A 20,206-nucleotide genomic window follows, 5' to 3' on the forward strand; every position below is an offset into this window, starting at 1 on the left:
AAACATAAAGCTAACTAAATTTAGTAACAATTTAGCCTCCTCTTTCCTAAGTTTGTCAAGAAGAACTTACAGTAACATAAAAGCTTCCATATCATAAACAATAAAATCAACAATAACAGTGATAAAGCTAGCTATCCTGACAGGGTTCAGTGTTCTTTACTATCAAGGATTTTCATGCCCTTTCTTTTTTTTTTTTTTTTTTTAAAGATTATTTACTTATTTTGAGAGAGAGAGAGAGAGAGAGACAGAGAGAGAGAACGCACACATGCACGCACGAGCAGGGGAGGGGCAGAGAGAGGGGGAGAATCCCAAGCAGATTCTGTGAGGGGCCCGATCCTGTGAACTGTGAGATCATGACGTGAGCCGAAATCAAGAGTCAGATACTCAACTGACTGAGCCACCCAGGCACTCCAGGGGATTCTCATACTTTTACACGTGTGACCCATTTAGTCCTTACTGTGCGTCTCTGAGTTGGGTCTGACTCTTCCTCAGCAATTTGCAGACAAGACATGGGGGGACATAGCCAGTGAGTGGCACGGCTAGGATCCTTGGCCAGGTGGCCAGGCCCCTGACCCTGTCTTGGAAGCATGGCCCTGCGATGCTGTCTTGCACTGGGTCGTCTACTCCCTCAAACACGTGGCCTTCTACCGCACGGCAGGAATACTGGGCAGGCCACATGAGTGTACCTCCATCCCTGCCCCCAGGAGGCTCACGGTGGGAGGACCGGTCAGGTGAACAGATAATTACAAGGCAGATATTCTGGGAGATCCTGAAGGGCAGAGTTGTGGGGGTACAAAGGGAAAGCCAAATCTAAGTACCCAGGAAAGCGGTGATGCCAGGTGTGGGAGGCTGAATAATGCTCCTACCCCCGCAGAATGTCCACACCCCAATCCCAGAACCTGTGATTATGTTACCTTCCGTGGCAGAAGGGATCTTGCAGATGTGGTTAGGTTAAGAATCTTGCGATGGGGTGAAGACCCTGGATGATCCTGATGGGCCCAATGAAATCACAAGGGTCCTTGTAAGGGCTGGAGGAGGCGGGGCCAGGGAAGAAGGTGATGTGAAGACGGAGGCAGAGGCCAGGACAAAGTGTCCTGAAGACGGATGGGCAAAAGAACCCCAAACTAAGGCAGCCACCAGAAACCGAAAAGGGCAAGGGAACAGAGTCTCCCCTCAGAGGCTCTGGAAGGAACCAGTTCTGCCAACAGCCTGGGTCTCGGCCAGTGAATCAGGTGTCAGACTTCCGACTTTCAGAACCATAAAATGACAAACCTGTGTTCCCGTGAGCCAGTTAAGGTTGCTGTAACTTGTCAGAGAAGCAACAAGAAACTAATATGCTAACAAGGACTTCAGGGAAGAGGTGAAGTCTGGGCTAAACCCACAAGTTAAGGAGGGAGTCTGCCCAGCTGATAGGGACACAGGACCCAAGGGAGAAGGGGGTCACATTCTATAAAGAGAAACAGCAGGAACAAAAGCACAAAATTGTGAACGTACGGGAAGAATCCCAGGGGTTCTGCATGGTTAGACTGGCTGGGGGGAGGGGGTGGTACGTGCCGACGGGGAACCACAGAAAAGGCTCTAGGTAGGCTGGGGACAGAAGCCACTGTACTCTCCACAGTGATAAGCGTCTACCCCGTGGGAGGCCCCCCCGTTTCCTGTAAGCGAGCAGCTCCCCAAAGGCCAGAGCTCCGCCACCATCACTTCTGCCCCGTGATCCATCTGTGTCACTCACTACTGAATACGGTGAAAAAGAAAAATCACTCTCCTATTTCTTAACTTTGCCTTGTCTGTCTAAGCAGTAATGTTGGTAAAATTAAAAGCCCGCTGGTTTCGCGGACTGAGAGACCGTAAGACACCTGATAGAAACTTAAAATGTTCCTCTGCACCATCACAAGTCACTTACAGATGGTGTTTGGGAAAGACAGCTAGAGGTCAAGGGGGGGCCCCTGAAGGGGAAGGGATGTTGTTATCAGACCTGTTTTAGAGGTGAATTCTGGAAGCAGGCAACAGAGCTTTGGGGTCCCTCTGTCAGATACCAGGCCTTTAACAAGCCATGCATGAGCAAGATGGACTTCTGCTTTTAAGGAGCTCGCAGGGCAGAAGCGGGCGTGGGTATGCAGGCAAAACCTGGGGGACACCAGAGAGCGAGGGCACGGATAAGACGGAGGGAAAACGGGCAGGGATGGCAAAGAAGGCAGGGGAGTAAATAAGGAAGCAAGGAAGGAAGGGAGGGAGAGAAACGATCCAGGAGAAAGACAGGGTAGGCTTGATGGAAAGGGAGGGACACGTTGAGGCTGACACACACAAGCCACAGGGCATTGACTGTCGTGAGGGAGAGGGACAGTTCTGAGGAGTCTGAGGCCGGCTTCTGTCAGCTCAGGCAAATAGGTGGGTGATGAGCTATTTCAGTCATTTCCAAATTGGAATTGTATTCATTCATTTTTTTGAATAGGTAATATAGACTCATATGCTTCATTACCCAAGATGTACGGAACAGGTGCCTGCTGGAACGTCTCCCTCCCACCCCTTCTGCCCAGATCTTCAATTCCTCTCCCTGGAAGCTCATGTCACAGCTTCTTAAGTCTCCTTTCAGAAATGCTTCGGGTTTCCACAAGCACAGGCATATACAGTGTCCCTTGCACTTCCATTATTTGTAATACAGATGGTAGCATGTAGTCCGTATCTTTGATTTGTCTCCACTCTACCCTACACCTAGGAGATCATCCAATATAAATACATAAGGTTTTCCAGGGGCGCCTGGGTGGCTCAGTCGGTTAAGCGTCCGACTCTGGCTCAGGTCACGATCTCACCATTTGTGAGTTCGAGCCCCATGTCGGGCTCTGTGCTGACAGCTCGGAGCCTGGAGCCTGCTTCGGATCCTGTGTCTCCCTCTCTCTGTCCCTCCCCTGCTCGCGCTCTCTCTCTCTCTCAAAAATAAATAAATATTAAAAAAAATTTTTTATTAAAAAAAATACGTAAGCTTTTCTCAAGCTGGCTCTTCTCCTTTATCCTATTCTATTGAATGACTGCACCATAAATCATATAACCAGACCCCTACTGATCAGCAATTCTGCAATGACTAACCTTGCACAATTATTAACTTTGTTGTGTGGAACTAATGTGAGTTTATCTGAAGGATAAAGTCCATGACAGGGAACTGCCGGGCCAGGGTACGAGATGAGGGCGCTGGGCAAGGGTGTGGATCGTTAAGCCAGACCACCCAGCTTTTGCCACGAACTGTGTATTACTGAGCAAGTCAACAGACCTCTCTCTGCCCCAATTCTCTCGTTTGAAAACTGGGAAGAACTTCAGTACCGATAACACAGGGCTTTGAAAATGTACAGAAACATATATTTTGTCGAAGTATGATTAAGTAACAAGTAATAAGTAATAATAATAAAGTGACAAGTAAAATAAAAAGCAGGGCACAGGTTTTAGGTTCAATGAGTTTTGACAGTTCATATACCCTTATCACTTTGCCCCAAACCAGAGAACACCTCCATCACCCCAGAAAGTTCCCTCCTGCCCATTTTTAGTTCGTTCTTGTATCCATGCCACACAAACCATTGTGACTTCAACTTCACAGATTAGTTTTGATTGTTTTTGGATCTATCAATGAAATCATAAAATACACTCTGTTCTGTCTAGTTTCTTTCATTTAACGATGATTTTGAAATCCATCTTTATTATGTGGTAGTTAATTCTTTATTGCTGTTTGGTATTCCGCTGATGGATACACCACTCTCCCCATTCTCCTGTTGAGGGATATTTGGGATATTCTCCAAATATCAAGTTTTTGGCTTCTATGAATAAGACATCTTGCACAGGTCTTTCTGGAGGGATGTACGTCAACTTCTCTTGGGTAACTACCTAAGAGGGCATCTGTGGAGTCACAGGGTAGATGCACGTTTCACTTCTATGAAAAGAGAGTCCCTCAAAGCAGGTGCATCGCGTGCACTCCCACCAGCAATGCATCAAGCTCTGGCTGGTCCACATCCATCCTAACCGTGGCCATGCTCTACGGACGAGGCGTGGATGCCCGCCCTCACTACTACTACCCAACATCTGGCCGGAGCGTCTCGCCAATACAAAGAGAAAAAAGAAGGCACAAAGACGGTAAAAACTGCCAAACTGTACATACTTACAAACACGATAGTGTACGCAAAAATGTAGAACACTCTGTGGCATCTAGAAAATATATAAATGCTAGGAACAAGAAACCTGACATTTAATGCAGTCATTTAGATGGCTGGCGGTATTTCCCATTTTGGCATTTGTCTCTTCGCTCCTTTTCTGCCTTCTTTTGGATAAATCACTTTTTTCATTCTCGTTTTTTCTCCTGTATGGAATTTCTAGCTTTCTTTCTTTCTGTGTGACCATTTACTCAACGGTTTCTCGAGAGATTATAATGTGACTGCAAATTTTGGCGTATTTCCACATAATATGCTATTTGACGAACAACTCATGATCTAGGGTGGTGTAATTCAACGAATCCCCCTCCCACCTACTGTATTCTTGCTGCCTTACACTTCTTCAGATGTTATAAATAAATATAGTAATTGTTATTTTTAAAGCCAGTAGTCTTTTTAGAATTTCTTTCAGCATTTCTTCTGGCCCGGGTCTGGTCTGAAAATGTCTTTATTTCACCTTTAGTTTTGAGAAAAAATTTTGCCGGATGTACAATTTTTGCTTGGCAGGTCCCCCTCTGCACCCCCCAACCTGAAGATGCCATACTACTGTCTTCCGTCCTCTGTGTTTCTGTTGAGAAGTCGGTGATAACTCTTATCGCCGTTCTCCCACATAGACTGTGTTTTTTTAATACCCCCTCTGATCGCTTTTAAGATTTGCTCTTCGGTTTTGAGCAGTGTGACTACAGCGTATCTAGGCTACGGTTTGTTTTGTATTTATCCTGGTTACAGTTTAGAGATATTTTTGTATTTACATATTGGTCACTTTCATCAATCTTGGAAAGTTCTTGCCCTTTATCTTTTGAATTACTTCTTTCGTTCCATTCTTTTCCCCCTTTCTGGGATGCCAATGAGGCATAGGCGAATGAGGTATAATGAGAAACATACATCTGGTCTTTGTCATCAGGTTCTGATACAAATACCCTAAATCTCTTGGAATTTCTAAAGCGACAGGAGTGTCTTTAGTTCTCAGGAGGTGACTCCTGGCGGCTCCGACACTGTCCCGGGACCAGGGAGGGAGGCGCCGGTTGCCACGAAGACCAAATACTGACTAGAGTGCTGGAACTTTCAGTCTCATCCCGCAACCTTGGGGAGCTGTGAGGGGCTGCAGGTGGAGCTAATCACCGGTGCCCAGTGATTCAACGAATCACACCTAGTAATCAGACCCCTGTAAAAACGCCTTAACGACTGGGTTCGAAGAGCCGCTGGGTTAGTGGCGTATCCCAACGTTACGGGACAAGAAGCTCCTATGCTTGAGGCCCTTCCAGCCCTATGCACCTCTTCATCTGGCCGTTCGTTTGTGTCCTTTATACTAAACCAGTAGACGTAAGTAAAGCATGTTCCTGAGTTCTGTGAACAGTTCTGGCAAGTTATCCAACCTGAAGCGGGGGCGGTTGTGGGAACTCTCGAGGTGATGGCCACGTCGGGCAGAAGTGTGGGCGCTCACAACTTGCAGCTGGCGTGGGAAGTGCCCGTGGCCTGGTGGGACTGAGCCCTTACGCCTGCGGCGCCCGACAGAATCCGGACACTGAGGCTGAGAAACAAAACAGAAGACTACCCCAAGAGGTGGGGAGGAGGAGAATCAGAGCTGTGTCCCGGGACGCCAGAGGCTTTGCAGGAAAAAAAAAAAAAAAGGGTATCAAGACAATGCCAGATACTTCTAGAGAGAACGAATACAATAAAAAGCAACCTGTAGCTCATATCTGGCTACTCACAAGCTGACGTTCAACTCTCCAAACAGGGGTTCCAGTGGAATAATGGGGCAGAAGCCAGTAAGAGTACACAATTACAGAAATCCTGTAATTAAAGAACAACTTTTTACTCAGCAAGTATTATTGGCTAGGCACTGGGGATACATTTGTGATCTTTTCAGATGAGGTTTCTCCTCTCACAGAACTTCTACTGGTGTGGTAGGAGCTGACAATAAATAGGTAGCTAAATAGATGAACGATTAAAGATTTTACTTACTATGAAGATATCAAACCATCGTGTGGTGATAGTGATTGAAGTGGTAATTTGAGATCGGACGGTAGGAAAAGCCTCTCGGATAAACCCTAACACGTGAGAAGATCTAGCCATGTGAAAATTGGGAAAGAAGAAAACATTTCAAATAGGGGAAAACAGGAAGTGCAAGGGCCCTGAGGCAGGAGAGAACAGGTGTTTGGAAAGGGCCGTGGCCACCGTGCAGTGAGAGAGGAAAAAGTGATAAAAATCACAGTGAAGTTTCTAGTTATTATTCTCAGGGTAATAGGAAGCCACTAAAGATTTTTAAAGAAAAATAAGACCATCCAATTGATACTATCAAATTAAGACGATATGAAGGGCAGTGTAAAGATATGAATGTATTTTAAGACCAAGAACAAACAAGACTTACGGATGGATTGAATATAAAGTATAAAAATGAAGGAGGGCTCAAGGATGTCTCCTGGCTTTGAGGTCTGACGGGATGGACAGTGAGAGGGAAGAAGACAGGCGCCATGTCCTAAGAGGCTAACAAGTGAACACAGATCCAACGACAGAATGCTTTTCAGTTGGAAGTCGTGTGTCTGGGGTGAATAGGAGTGGATGAAGACTGTGGAGACAGAGGAAAAGAAGGGCTCAATTCAGAGAGCCAGGTCCCCCTCTAAAGAGGAAGCAATGAGCTCTGGAGTGCAAGACGCGAGGAGCAGGACACCTTTCCTGTCATGCCCTCAAAAACACACCCAGAGGGCCAGTCCGTGTTAGGCCCGAGAAATAAAGCCTTCGAGGACTCAGGCTAGGGCAAGGCGCAGGTAAACCCTCGTAAAATCTGGCAGAACGGAGGACAGAGCACTGCAGCAAGTGGCAAGTTGGCAAAACAGAGACCAAGCGGCCGTGTTCAGGGAGAGCTCCCACAACGAGAAAACAGTGTGACTGACACGTTACGAGATAAGCGGAACATCTACAGGCGTGTTCTACAGTAAGCGTGCCCAGGCAGCTGGAATCATACACGCAAAGATAAGACGCGGTAACACCGCAGGGAGGCTGTGAAACTGTAAGCCGTCACCCAGGTCCTGAGTCCTGGGCTTGGGGTGAAGGCAGCAGAAGGCGGAAGTAGGGACTGGATTTGTGAGTCTGGCGGAAAACATGTAGAGCAGGGGCCGGTGACCTTTTTCTGTCAAAGGCCAATGTTTGCGGTTCTGCTGGTCACGGTCTCGTCACCTTTCCCGCTGTAGCGCAGGAGCGGCCATGAACAGTATGTACACGAGCTGGTGTGACTGGATTTGGCTCCTGGGTCGTAAGTTTACTGACCCTGAACTAGAGCCTCAAATTATTTATAAAACTGTAATAAACAATGTCTGGAATGCAATTTAAAAAATGCTGTGCAGAAGAGGGGATAAGTCACTGTGATCTACAATCAATACAACGAAGAGAAGGTCATCTGGAGAATGGATTGGTTATCAGACATGCTTATTTTTAACTTTTATTATGAAAATTCTCACTCACAAAAGTAGAATCCATTACCCAACTCCAATAATCCATAACACTTTCCACTGCGTTATGTTATTAAAAATGGACTTGAAAATAACCATGTCTAGCCCATTTAAGAAAACAAAAACCCAGGGGCCCCTGGCTGGCTCTGCCGGGAGAGCACGCAACTCCTGACGTCGGGGTCGTGAGTTGGAGCCTTATGCCGGGTGTGGAGATTACTTAAAGTAAACAAATAAAATTTAAAAACCAAAAACCCAAACCCAGACTAACAATTTCAGCAGAGAAAAGGGAAACTAAAACAAACCTTAATGGATATACTAGAACTTTAACTGAAGTCAAGAACTTCATGGTTCTTTAAGCAGGCTTCAAATCAGATTAGTTAGATGAAAAAGTGATTAATGAACTGGATGAAGGGCTAGGAAAAATACATAGACGGAAGCATGAGGAAAAGAATGATGGAAAATGCAGAGAAGTATGGGACACCGACATGGAAACTTCTAGACTACAGTAACAGCCGCGTGACAGTGAGAGACGAGGAGAGAAAATGGAACAAAAGCAGTATTGAAGAGATAACGGTTGACAACCGTCCAACTTGAAAGGCATCACACCACAGGTGCCTGAAGTACCACGAACCCAGGCAGGATAAATACAAGGAGAGCCTCTCCTGGAACACCAAAGGGGGGCAGCGGAAGGCCAAAGGAGAAAGGGAAACGTGGGAGGCACCCGGAGGAAGAACACGAAGTCAAGAGAGAAGCAAGCCTGACTCCTGACCTCGGGGGAGGCGGAGGGAGCTGGGAGCGAACGGGGCACGTGTTTCCGGAGGCATCCAAGAGACAGTAAGGAAAAACCGGGAATTCTATGCTCAGCGAAAGCGAACCTCTGAAGCGATCCCGACCTACGATTCAAAGCAGGTGTCGGGAGGCCGAGCGGCCTGCGGGGCGCTCACACACTGCCGGCGGGGAGCGGGGGGAGCGAAGGGGCCCACGCAGGAAAACACCACTTTCTTCAAAAGTTACACACGCCTTTCAACCCGCCGCGGCAGCCAGCACCCAGGCGGCCCTCGGGGTCCTCACTCCTGGCGCCGGTGTCCTTGCACGGGCCGCTCCCGCGGGGCACAGGGCTCCGTGTGGCCAAGAGGACGTCACGGAAATGACAGGTGGTCATAAAGACACGGCAGCTTCCATCCCAGGCTCTCAAGGACTCCTCATCCTGAGGATGATGGCTCTCGTGTGGTGAGGACACTCAAGCGGTCGGAGGCAGGGGTCTACATGGCCAAGAGCCAGGATCACCCCGCCAAGCTGCTCCCGAATTCCTGACCCACAACAACTGTGAGAGATGCTGCATGTTCGTGTTTTTCTTTTTTTTTCTTTTTTAAGCTGCTAAGTGTAAGGGGAATTAATGTGTTACACGAAGACAGGTTAACGAACATGCCTATTAACCAGAAATTCTACCCTCAGGTATGTGCCCAAGAGTAACACACGGAGATGCCCACAAAAAGAACTGTATGCAGATATTCACAGCCGCTTTATTCATCATAGCTCAAAACTGGACTCTATTTGAATGGCCGTCACTAGGAGACTGCATAAACAAATTGTGGGACGTTCACACAATAGGATACTAGCCAGCAGTAAAAAGGAACATGGATAAACCTCAACAACAGCATGTTGAGCACAAGAAGGCAGCATGAATGAGTATAAGTAATAGGACTCTGTTTATATGAAGTTCACAAAACACCCACGTACTCTACGGTGACAGAAGGCAGAACGTGGTTATGCTGGTGAGGCAGGGCAGGTATACGAGGAAGGCCGCTGTCTGAGGGAACGGAAATGTTCTGTATCTCGATGGTACGTGAACAGACACAAGGTAAAAATTCACAGAACTACACATTTCATTGCATGTAAATAAAAGCTCAGTTAAAAAAAAAAAGATAAATTAAAATTAAGACATTTTCAGGTAGACAACCCTGTACCAGAAGAGGATACTAAAGCAAACACAAAATAGTGTTTTTCACAACGAAGTAAATGATCCCAGATGGAAGGTCAGAAATGCATCAGGAATGCAGAGCAATGGAGAGAGTAGACATATGGAAGAAATCAACAGGAATGTTCACTGTATAACAATAATAAATGTCCTGTGAGATCTAGAATTAAAATACACTATAGGAGCATGCAAGGCAGGAAGCAGAGAAATTAGATTTGAGACCCCTGTATTGTTGGAAAATGTGGTGAAAGTAATTTATGTTAAGACTCAAATAAGTCAAGGATGCATAAAGTAATTTCTAGAGCAAACACTTAAAGAATAATAAAGGAATGTATAATTACCAAGATAACAGAAGGGAGAAACATAGCACTAAAAACAAAACAAAACAAAATTCAATCCGAAAGAATATAGGGCAGGGTAAATAAAAAGCAAAGTGTAAAGCCATAAGTTTAAACAGAAAGACATCAGTAACTATACGAAAGGTGAAATATACACTGAAATTAAAGTCTAGTTGGGGAGCTCCGAGTCCAGCAGTGGTGCCGGTAACTTGCACCGGAAAAACCGCCATCAACTGGTCAAGTGGAAAACCAGTGCTCCTGGCTAGAGGACCTCATTGGAGGCCACTGCTGTGGCTGGAAATAGAGTGGGAATGTCCTAGAAAGGAAGGAGCTGCAGAGGGGAGAGCCTTGAATCTATACATACACTCATCTCAAATCCACGGCTGACTCCGAACCGCGCACACACACGGGGGAGATTCCAAGGATAGCAACTCTCGGAAGGGTGGGAAAAAGCCGGGAGTCTGAATCCTGCCAACTCACAGGGGCCCAGAGAACACCCTGAATGAAAACCCACAAACGGTACCTGAGAGGTAAAGACGATATCCTGGGGAGAAGGATTTGCCATGAGGCTAATGGCGACACTCCGAGACAACCATCGTAACCAAGTGTAAGAGCTCCCTAATTTCACTGTCTGCTCCAGCAGAACTTAGCACTCCTCAACAGAAGATAAGAGAATCTAAGATCTCTGCAACCTATCTTCTGCAGTATCCAGTATATAATAAAAAAATACTAGCTATGCAAAGCAGCGTGACCCAAGGTCAAGAGAAAAGAGTGAACAGCAATAGATCCTGAGCTGATCCAGATGTTGGCATTAGCAGACAGGCACTCTAAAAGAGGCTATTATAAATATAGTCAGGACTTAAAGAAAAAAGAATCAGATTGAGTGAACAGATGGGGAATCGAAGCATATAAAATATAAAAAAGAATCCTATGAAACTCTAGAATTAAGGATAGTATTTGAGTAAAAATATATACTAGATGTACTTAAGAGACAGAAGAAAGGATCACTTGAACTTAAAGACAGATCAGAAATAACAGGATCCTAAGAACACAAAGGAAAAGATGGAAAAAAACCAAAACAAACTCAGAAGCCCCAGGACTCAGTCATCTGTTAGATCATATCAAACAGGTTAATATACTTACAACTGGAATCCCATAGGCAGAGCAAAAGAATGGGGGAGACAAAACATTTAAAGAAATAATGGCTGGGGGGGGTCTGGGTGGCTCAGTCAGTTAAGCATTCAACTCTTGATTTCGGTTCAGGGCACGATCTCATGGTTGGTGGGTTTGAGCCCTGCATAGGGCTCTGCACTGACAGCACAGAACCTGCTTGGGATTCTGTTCCCCCACCCCCCCACCTCTGCCCCTTCACTTGCTCTCTCTCTCAAATAAAATAAAATAAAAATAATGGCTGAAAATGTCCCAAATAATCAAATTTCTATTCTAAGAAACTCTGATCCAATGAATCCAGAGTATTTTATGCACCCAGCATATTATAGTGAACTGCTGAAAAAAAGAGAAAAAAAAAGATAGCAGATCTTAAAAGCAGCCCCAAAATAAAAAGATTCATCACATATAGAGTAACAAAGTTAAGGATGATTATAGGCCCCTCAACAGAAACCATGAGACCAGAATATAATAGAATAACATATTTAAAATCATGAAAGAAAAATCTGTACACTAAATCCCCAGGACTTACTTTACAACGGGGAGTTTGTACCTTTTGACCACCTTCACCCATTTCGACTATGTAACGTACGGCGTGGCACGATAGTTAATAATACCGTATTGTGTATTTAGAGTTGCTAAGAGAGTAACTTAAAAGTTCTCATCTCGAGAAAAAAAGCTTTTGTGACTATGTGTGGTGATGGGTGTTAACTAAACTTACTGCACACGATAGGTACAAGTATCGAATCATTATGGTACACAACGGTAACAACGAAAATCGACCCAGAAATCTCTTAGCTAGCAAAAATACCCTTCAGAAGTGAGAATACAGTACAGGCACAACGTCTTCTGATAAACAAAAACTGAGGGAACCTGTCGCCAGTTGCCCGGGATACATGAAACACTAAGAAAGTTCTTAGGCCAAAAGGAAATGACGTCGGATGAAAACTCACTTCTCCAGGAAGGAATGAGCAGCAATGGATATGGCAGTATGTGTGTAAAATAACAAGAAATTAAAAAAAAAATTTTTTTTTTAAACATTTATTTATTTTTGAGAGACAGAGCATGAGCAGGGGAGAGGTGAAGAGAGAGGGAGACACAGAATCCAAAGCAGGCTCCAGGCTCCGAGCCGTCAGCACAGAGCCCGATGCAGGGCTCGAACTCACGAACTGCGAGACCATGACCTGAGCCGAAGTCGGCCGCTCAACCAACTGAGCCCCCCAGGTGCCCCAATAACAAGAAATTTTTTTGCTCCTCTTCGTCTTCCTGCCCTGAGTAACTGCTTAATGTCACAGTTGCTAGTTAGGTGGGCCATTCAGGTGGAGGGGTGGAGTGGCCCAGAGTGAGGTATGGCGGCTGGCCAAAGTCAGGAGTCCCCATCTGGGGAGAGGAAGGGGCCCTGGGCTCTGAGGGCCTGTGGAAGGCGAAGAAGCACCGAGAGCACAATGTTAATCGTGCTTTCTTTACACCAAACAGCCAGTTGTCTTTCAATGACATTAGTAAAAAAAAAAAAAAAAAAAAAAAAAAAAAAAAAGCCACTTGTTTTTTAACGCCTTTCTTTGCAGTAAGTTAACCATCACTTAAAAAAAAAAAAAAATTAAAACAGTCCTCAATTTAGAGAAAACTTAGGAGCACAGAATTTATTTATCCTGAACCATGTGACAATAAGCTGCCTCATTACCTCTGAAGGTCAGCAGGCATTTCCTAACAGCACGAATATTATCCTCCATTAGCACAACGAGCCTAAAAATCATGAAATTAACGATACACCATCACCATGCATTTCTCAGAACCCATCTGAGTTTTGCCAACTGTCCCAGTGATCGAGTTTTGGGTAAAAAATCCAGTTCAAAGTCACATGTTGTAACTAGTGGTCATGACTCTTTAGCCTCCTTCAACCTGGATCGGTTTTTCAGTCTTTCCTTGACTTTTCTGGACTTTTGAAGATTACAAGCCTGTTGTTTAGTAAAATGTTTTCCTCAGTTTGAATTTCTCAGATGTTGGCTCACAATCAGACCCATCAGGGATGATCACAGTTGTAAAGTTCACTTAATGTAACTGTGGCAGCTATAGAATATGTTCCCGTTTTTATGTTTCAACCCCCCCCCCCCCACTTCAAGAGCGGAGCGCCATTCTGTGTGCTGCACATGTGGGGTGGGTAATGTGGTCACCTCTCTAATGAACAGAAGCCATGGCAGGGGACTCCTAAATGCGTCATAAAAGATACTGCAGACTCCCCCTCGCTCTCTTGTGGCTCGCCTGTCCTGGGGAAAGTTAGCGGCCTTGTTCTGAGGACACATAAGCGGCCCTATGGAGAGGCTCACATGGCAGAGTTCTGAGGAGCTGAGGCCTCCAGCCAACGGCTGTGTGAGGGCACCATCTTGGAAGCAGATCCTTCAGTCCCAGCCAAGCCTTCATTTGACTGCGGCCCCAACTGACTGCAACACCACAAAAGACTCTGAGCTAGAACCATTACCAGCTAAGCCACTCAGATTCCTGATCCACAGAAAGGGTGAGAAATTAATTTGAGATAGACCAAAGAACTCAATGTAAAGCTAAAACTATGAAGGAAATATAGAAGAATATTGTGGAGACTTCGGGACAGGCAGAATTTTCTTAGAGAGGACCAAATAAGCATGAATCAAATAAGACAAAACTGAGAGGCACCTGGGTGGCTCAGTCGGTTGAGCTGACTTCGGCTCAGGTCACGATCTCCTGGTCTGTGAGTTCGAGCCCCGCGTCGGGCTCTGTGCTGACAGCTCAGAGCCTGGAGCCTGTTTGGGATTCTGTGTCTCCCTCTCTCTCTGCCCCTCCCCCGCCCATGCTCTGTCTCTGTCAAAAATAAATACACATTAAAAACATTTTTTTTAAATAAAAAAAGACAAAATTGATAGCGTGGACTTTATCAAAATGAAAACTCCTCTTTATCAGAAGAACTCATTAAGGAAATTAAAACAAACTCCAAGGGCGCCCGAGTGGCTCAGTTAAGTGTCTGACCTTGGCTCAGGTCATGATTTTGCAGTTTGTGGGTTTGAGCCCCACGTCAGGCTCCATGCTATGAGCTCAGAGCCTGGAGCCTGAAGCCTGCTTCAGATTCTGTGTCTCCCTCTCTCTCTCTCTCTCTCTCTCTCTCTCTGCCCCTCCCTCGCTCATGCTCTCTCTCTCAAAAATAAATAAACATTAAAAAAAAATTAAAAAATAAAAAATAAAACAAACCCTAAGTGAAAATGGGCGACAGACCTGAATATTGAATATCACTTCATAAAAGACAGGCGAGTGACAAAAAGCACACGCAAAGATACGTAACATTATCCGCCATCTCGGAAATGCAGATTAAGAGTGCAGTGAGATACCATTGTGTATCCACTAGGACAACTAATGTTAAAAAGACAGACAAATACAGGTGAATGTAGCACAGCTGGAATTCTACACATTGATTGATAGTGGGAGGGTAAAATGATACAACTACGGTAGACGACTGCAAACTTCTTATGAAATCATACATCCACCTGCTCTGTGAACTAGAAATTCCAAACCTAGTTATTTGCCCAAAGGAAATGAAAACCTATGTGCACAAGAAGACTTGTAAAAGAAGGTTCACAGTATCTATGGCCACAACAGCCAAAACCTGGAAACGACCTGGAGGTCCGAAACCCGAGGAGATAAATTGTGACCTATTCACATGAGAACACCACTCACCAATTAAAAAACAGGCAGTATTATAATACATGTAGCACCACAGCTGAATCTCCAAAACATTTGTTTTATGAAGAATAAACTAGACACCATTTATTTCATTTAGGTGAAATTCAAGAACAGGCAAACTCATCCATAGTGACTGAGATCACCACAGCTCCTGCTTAGGGGAATGAGACTCACAGAAGGAACTTTCTGAGGTGATGTAAATTTGTGGAGTTTAATTAGGGTGCTGGTTATATACACCCTACCAGATACATTACCAGAATCAAATCATAAGCTGCTTACAAGAGACCCACCTTAAATATAAAGATACAGAAGGGTTAAAAAACAAAAGAATGAGAAAATATGCAGCACGCAATTCCCAACCGAAAGAAATTATACTTCAAGGCAAAATGCACCCTAGAACTTAAAAGAGTACATTTCAGAATGTTAGAAGGTTTGCATTACCAGTAAGATATAAAATTCTAAATTTATAGGTACTTAATGTTTTGATAAAATGAAACAGAATGAACAGGGTAAACAGACAAACACATAACCATGGTGAGAGTTTCTAATCCACTTCTCTCAGTAACTGTTGGATTTAGATAGACCAAAAAACTAGCAAGGATAACAGAAAGAATAAACAACATGATTAATGAACTGGACCTAATTCCATTCATAGAATACAGCACCTAACAGGTGCACAGTATGCAAACTTTTCAAACACATGTGGAATACGTGTTCCTAAAATTGACATATGCTGTGTCACATAGTAAACTGTATCATATTTTAAAGGACTTAAATCATAAAATTACGTTGTCACCTCAGTACAATTATGTCAATAATCATTAACAAAAAGTTAGAGAACGTCCTTATATTTGAAAATTGAGAAACACATCTAAATGACACTTAAATCAAGGATGTAATCTTTTTTTAAAAAAATGTTTATTTTTGAGAGAAAGCAAGCGTGTACACACAAGGAGGGGAGGGGCAGAGAGAGGGGGTGTGGGCAGAGAATCCAAAGTGGGTTCCATGCTGACAGCAGAGAGCCTGATGCGGGGCTCAAACCCGTCAACCGTGAGATCATGACCGGAGCCGATGTCAGACGCTTAACCGACTGAACCACCCAGCCGCCCCAAGGATGTAATCTTTTTGTTTTTGTTTTTTTATTTTTTACGTTTATTTATTTTTGAGAGAGACAGAGTCTGAGTTGGGGAGGGACAGAGAGAAAGAGGAGACACAGAATCTGAAGCAGGCTCCAAGCTCTGAGCCGTCAGCATAGAGCCTGATGTGGGGCTCAATCTCAAGAACGGTGAGATCGTGACCTGAGCCGAAGTCGGAAGCTCAACCGACTGAGCCTCCCAGGCGCCGTACCCAACCCCCCCCACAAGGATGTAACCTTACCAGAAAGTGAAAAACATTTTGAAATGAATGATAAAGAAATTATGATATACAAAAACTTGTTGGAATCAGCAAGAGCTATGGTTAAGGTTTCAAAATGTAATCACTACAACTGGGGTGCCTGGGTGGCTCAGCTGGTTGAGTGTCCAACTCCTGATTTTGGCTCCGGTGGTGATCTCACAGTTCGTGAGACTGAGGTCCATATCGGAATCCCTGCTGGGGATGGTCTCTCTGCCCCTCCCCGTCTTGCGGGCATGAAAAAAATAGGGACTGAGAATCAATGATATAATCATCTACCTCGAGACGTTAGAAAAGAGCAGCACATTGAATAGGACAGAAACAATCAAGATACGAGCAGAAATTAATGAATTACAAAGTGGACATAGTGTAGAGCCGAACAAGGGCAAAACTCATGTCAGAAATGTAAAAGGGGTATCAGTTTAGAATCTTAACATCTTTATGCGAATTGGAAAACGTTTATGGAAGAGCCAAAATCCTTAAAAAACCCCCAAGACTCCAATATCAAAACCAATACAAGAAGAAATAGATACTGTGTAAATGAATAATCTTACAACTCTGAAAAGAAATTGGCTCCTTAAACTCCACTCCACAAGGATGCCTAGAAGCCCAGATGGCATCACTGATGAATTTTACTAATCACTTAAAAACTAAGCAATTTTATACAAACTCTTCCGTAGAAGAGTATCCCAACTCATTCTGTAAGAGAAGCAAAACCCTGACACCAAACTTGACATGCACATCACAAAATTATTACATGACAATCTTACTGAAACATACACAAAAAGCCCAAAAAATAGCGAACTAAAGCCAGTGATATATAAAAAGAATAATACATCATGATCTAAGTGGATCTATTCCAAGAAAATTCAGCAGTGTAATTTACCACATTAACAGCATAAAAGAGAATAATTACATGACTGATCCAGTAGATGTACAAAAATCTTTTGATAAACCCCACACTTGTTCACGTAAAAAAAGAAAAGAAAATCCCAGCAAATGATGTAAAGAAGGACACTCTGTAATGTGATAAGGCGCATGGACAAAAAAAAAACAAAACCCACTCAAAAAACAAAAAACCTACAGCAGATATATTTAATAGTATGACAGTGAAAGCTTTCCCCCTAAGATTAGAATAAGGATACCCAGGACCACATTTCTATTCAATATTGTACTGGAGAGCCTACTCAATTCAATAAAAAAAGAAATAAAAAGTTTAAGATTAAAAATAAGTACATTTCAAAACAGTACCATGTAGTATATTAACAGCATAAAATTGCTTTGGAACATCAAACCCTTAGAATAAATATAATGAAAAATGTGCAAGTCCACTATATAGAGAAGTAGAAAAAATACTGAGAGAAAATAAAGAAGCTTGTCTAATAAATGGAAGAATAATCAATGTTCATATATTAGAAAATTCAGTATCATAAAAATGTCATTTCTTTCCAAACTGATCTATAAATTCAGTGGAATGCCAATCAGAAACAGTGGAGATTAACATGTTGGTATGTGTGAGAATGGACAAGACGATTTTTTAATGTTTATATGGAAATACAAGGCAAGACATTCTTGAAGAACAACACAAGGCCACATCATTACACATTAAGACTCATTACAAAGATACAGAAGTGAAAAAACTGATATTGGCATAAGGACCCAGAAAAAAAGACCAACAGTCTCTTTAAAGGATCGTTGATCCATTCTGACTGAGGCCAAAAAAAAAAAAAAAAAAGTATATTATGAATCTTGTAAGAGGCAGGAGTGAAGAGTGAAACATATCACAGTAATAGCACAAAGCACAAGAGGGAAAATGAAAGTATATTCTTGTAAGGTTCTTATACCATATGTGAAAATTGTGTATTATTTGAAGGTAGACTGAAAAAGTACGTTGTAAATCCTAGTGCAACCACCAAAATGAAAAACAAAAAAACAGAGCTAACAAGCAGATAGTGGAGTTGAAATGGAATCATTAACATGGGCCAAATAGGAAAATACAGCAGGATAGTAGATTTAAGCCAAACCGTATTGATAGTTACAATAAATACAAATGTTTTTTTCTTTTCAAATAAGTAAAAATGGTTTGTCTTTTTTAGTATTTATTTTATTTTTGAGAGAATGCATGCGTGCAAGTGGGGGAGGGGCAGAGAGACGGGAACAGAGGATCTGAAGCGGGCTCTGTGCTGGCTGAGAGCAGAGAGCCCGATGTGGGGCTCAAACCTACGAATGGTGAGATCAGGACCTGAGCCGAGGTCAGACGCCTAACTGGTTGAGCCACCCGGGTGCCCCCAAAATGGTTCAAATCAGTATTATGCAACATAGCTTCTTTTCATGAGAACTGAAAGATAGCTTGTATGACGGAGGAGCTAAATTTTTAATATTAACCTAAATTCAAATAGCCACATGTGGCTTTGGCAACTGTGCTGGACAGTAAAGGTCTAAACACTCCAATTTAAAAGTAGAGACTGTCAGATTAAGCTTAAAAGCAGGACCCATAATGCTGTCTACAAGAAACCTCCTTCAAATAGATGATATAAACGGGTTAAATGTAAATGGATGGGAAAAGATACGCAAACACTAATCAACAGAGAGCTGAAGAGCCTGTATTAATTTCTAAAGTAAAATTCAGAATCAGGGCTATTACCAGGGAAAAAGATGTTTTATGATGGTGAGGGGGTCAAGTTATCAAGAAAAATAATGCGACACGTGGAAACACTCAATCTAAGAGCTTCAAAATACATGAACAAAAATTGATTAAATTGAACAAAAGAGAAACAGACAAATTCTCAATTCGGGTTGGATTTCAAACACTCCTGTCACTGCAAATGAGAGGGGGGGAAAAACAGTAAAGATAAAGACATAAACAGTGCTGTTAACCAAGCTAACATTTATAGAACACATTTTTTTCTCGTGCACATGAACATTCGTGAAGACCATATTCTAGACCATAAAACAAATGTCAAATGTAGAAGGTTTGAAATAATAGTGAATACATTTTCTGACAATAGATTTAAACTAGAAATCAATAATCGAAAAATTTCGGGAAAATCCCTAATAATTAGAGGTTAGGGACTACTTCTCAACAACCAACAGGTCAAGCAAATCACAAGGGAAATACTCTGAACTAAATGAAAATGAAAATACAGTGTATCAAAATCTGTGGGATTCACTTAAACCAGTTCTTACAGGGAAATTTACAGTTCTTTTTTTTTTTTATTTTTTTAATTCTTTTTTTTTAATGTTTTTATTTTATTTTTGAGACAGAGAGAGACAGAGCATGAGCCGGGGAGGGGCAGAGAGAGAGGGAGACACAGAATCCAAAGCAGGCTCCAGGCTCTGAGCTGTCAGCACAGAGCCTGATGTGGGGCTCAAACTCATGGAGTGTGAGATCATGACCCGCGCTGAAGTCGGATGCTTAACTGACTGAGCCACCCAGGCGCCCTAATTCACAGTTCTGAATGCTCATATAATGAAAAAAAAAAAAGGCCCTAAAAATCAATATTGTAAACTTCCAGGTTAAAAAACTTAAAAAAAAAAAAAAAAAAAGAATTAGCCAAAATAAGCAAATGAGGAAAAAAAAAGAAACCCAAAGATAAAAGCAAAAATCAATGAAATAGACAATATAGAAATATTAATGAAATAAGCTGGTTCTTTGAAAAGATCATTAAAATTAGTAAACTGGACAGATCCTAAAGATATTAAAACAATAATAAAATGTTTTAAATGAATTTTATGTCAATAAATTAAAAAATAGATACAACAAATTCACTGAAAAACACAAACTACCAAAGCTTACTTGGGAAGAAATGAATACACCTGTATCTACTAAAGAAATTTAATCTGTTGTTAAAATTTTGTTTTTAATAATTAAAAAAAATGTTTGAGAGAGAGAGAGAGGTGAGGAGGGGCAGAGAGAGGGAGGGAGGGAGAGAGAATCTTAAGCAGGCTTCGAGCTGACAGCACAGAGCCCAACGCAGGGCTCCAACT

The 20,206-nt window shown here is 42.9% G+C and overlaps 1 protein-coding gene and 1 long non-coding RNA gene across 5 annotated transcripts in view; both read right to left on the bottom strand.

Moving 5' to 3' along the window:
• The window catches only part of RAB22A (RAB22A, member RAS oncogene family), a 66,252-nt gene that overhangs the window by 39,057 nt on the left and 6,989 nt on the right, over window positions 1–20,206 (bottom strand). The window lies entirely within an intron of this gene.
• Window positions 3,695–13,846, bottom strand: LOC123579944. Its single transcript, XR_006703023.1, has 3 exons — window positions 12,804–13,846; window positions 5,903–12,701; window positions 3,695–5,797 (listed from the first exon to the last, which is right to left on the bottom strand). It is a non-coding gene; the product is annotated as an uncharacterized LOC123579944 (long non-coding RNA).

The sequence above is a fragment of the Leopardus geoffroyi genome, chromosome A3 (genome assembly GCF_018350155.1).
Source record: "Leopardus geoffroyi isolate Oge1 chromosome A3, O.geoffroyi_Oge1_pat1.0, whole genome shotgun sequence".
Classification (NCBI taxonomy): domain Eukaryota; kingdom Metazoa; phylum Chordata; class Mammalia; order Carnivora; family Felidae; genus Leopardus; species Leopardus geoffroyi.